The 2,500-nt window shown below is 34.0% G+C and overlaps 1 protein-coding gene across 2 annotated transcripts in view; it reads left to right on the top strand.

Moving 5' to 3' along the window:
* The window catches only part of LOC125025319 (neurexin-1-like), a 347,512-nt gene that overhangs the window by 279,556 nt on the left and 65,456 nt on the right, over window positions 1-2,500 (top strand). The gene's annotated exons all lie outside the window — the stretch shown is intronic.

Below are 2,500 nucleotides of genomic sequence, written 5' to 3' on the forward strand. Positions count from 1 at the left end.
AATTCCTGGGATGATTTTTTATTATGGGACCGAGGGAATGAAAACGACTGTTGCTTCACTTATTTGTCAGAAGAATCATATGACGGGAAGGCTGTGTCACTTCAGTTATTCTGCGAGGAGTTGATATGTCTAGGCACACACACTTGCACATGTACACGTGTGCGTGTAAATCCATATGGCATGTATACAACACATGTATATATGTATATATATGTATATATATATATATATATATATATATATATATATATATATATATATATATATACATGATACATACTCACGTACGCTCATACCCTTGTATACAGATATTATATATGTGTGTATATGTATATATATACATATATATAAATGTGTGTGTGTGTGTGTGTGTGTGTGTGTGTGTGTTTGTGTGTGTGTGTGTGTGTATATATGTATATCTATATACATATACATATACATATGTATACATACACACACACACACACACACACACACACACACATATATATATATATATATATATATATATATATATATATATATATATATATATATATATATGTATGTGTGTGTATATATACATACATATATATATATATATATATATATATATATATATATATATATATTTATATTATATATACATACATAAATGTATATGTATACGTGTGTGTGTGTATCGATGGATGGATACATATTTGTTTGTGCGTCGATGAGTCTCTGTCTCTCTCTCTCTCTCTCTCTCTCTCTCTCTCTCTCTCTCTCTCTCTCTCTCTCTCTCTCTCTCTCTCTCTCTCTTCTCTCTCTCTCTCTCTATTATATCTGTCTGTCTCTCTCTCTCTCTCTCTCTCTCTCTCTCTCTCTCTCTCTCTCTCTCTCTCTCTCTCTCTCTCTCTCTCTCTCTCTCTCTCTCTCTCCCAAGAAGGAAAATAGGATGAAAATGCAGTTCACACCAGAGAGAAAATATAGTTTGTCATCTTTGTGGCAATTCTTTCGAAGTTCCATTCTAAGGAAATTCAATTTGATCCGGTCAGATTCTTCAAGGACCAAATCGCCCTGTCTGAGGAGGATATTGGCTTAGCCCGAAGGCCTCGCCAACCCGCAATATCTACTCTCCTTCAGGATATTGTGTCCTGCTATGGCCTGGCCCTTCCCTCTCCTTCGCCCCTTCGACTTTTCCTAGCCCTGTCCCTTGCTTCTCTGTCCCTCTCCATCGCTCTATCCTTCTGCCGTATCTATCCGTTTTTGTATTTACCTTTTTCCCTCTCTTTCCGTTACTCTTCCTCTCTTCATTTTTCTCTTTTTCGTGACACTTTCTTTGTATGTCCTTTCCACCCCTTCATATCCTTCCTTCCTTATATCCTTCTTCCCTTCTCTCTCGTTATCTTCCTCCCCCTCCCCACCTACCCCTGTCTTTCTGCGTCTTTTATATTTGTTATTCTTCTTTTCTCCCTCTCTTTATACCCCCTTCCCTCCCGTGTCTCATTCCTATCCCTCCTCATACATCTCTCCTCCTTCCTTCTGCCACTCTCATTTCTGTCTTTATTCTAGCCTCCTTTTACCCTTCCTTCTCCCTTTTCCTTTCTCCCTTTCTCTCCCTCTCCTTCTCCCCTTTTTCGGTCTTCAATAGTACACTAGCAGTACGGAAGAAAAAAAATGGAAATAATTATATCTTTGTTTTACTGATAACTATCTTTTTTTCTTTCTTTTTCTCCTCCGAAAGTTTCTAGACGGAAAATTTAAATACTTTACCACCGTTTTCTTTACATTCTTTTCCCACTCCCTACTAGCGAATACTAAAAAAAAAAATACCATATCCATTCTCATTTAGTTTTCAGATTTTTTAAATTATTATTATTATTGCAATCATTACCATTCTACTTAGGTATCAATTCTGTCACTTCCTTCCAACTATTGGCAAGGTCAGATTTTTTTTTCTTTTTCACTTATTATCCGTTATAACAGCAATCAGCAGCAGCAACATCTATGATAATTCTCATACTCATATTTATAATTAATGAACAACTTATTCGTGCTACCGTTATTACTACTATTATCTATATCATAATAGATATCTTCATCGTCGTGGCTATATATTCTCGTGATTATTATTACTATTGTCATGGATATCAATCTTGTTACCGTTATTTTTGTTTTCAATATTGATATCATCATCAACATCAGTATTAGTACTGTTGTCATCATTATTAATATCAATATCGTGATTATCATGTTTTTTTTTAATTATTATTATCATTATTATTGCCATTATCACTATCATCAGTAGTTATCATTATTTTGCGTCATTATCATCATTGTTGTTATTCTCAAACATCTTCATTCGTGTTATTATCTTTTTCATAATTATCATTAAATCCATTTTCATAAATCATTTCTCTCCCTCTTCCGAATCAGAAATGTCTAGAGTAAAAACATAGAAAAAAAATAGATCAACAATTAAAAAAAACAATGAGAAGAAATCGAAAGAAATGTATAAATGTTATCACAACAATACCGA

Source organism: Penaeus chinensis, chromosome 4 (assembly GCF_019202785.1).
Source record: "Penaeus chinensis breed Huanghai No. 1 chromosome 4, ASM1920278v2, whole genome shotgun sequence".
In the NCBI taxonomy this organism is placed as follows: domain Eukaryota; kingdom Metazoa; phylum Arthropoda; class Malacostraca; order Decapoda; family Penaeidae; genus Penaeus; species Penaeus chinensis.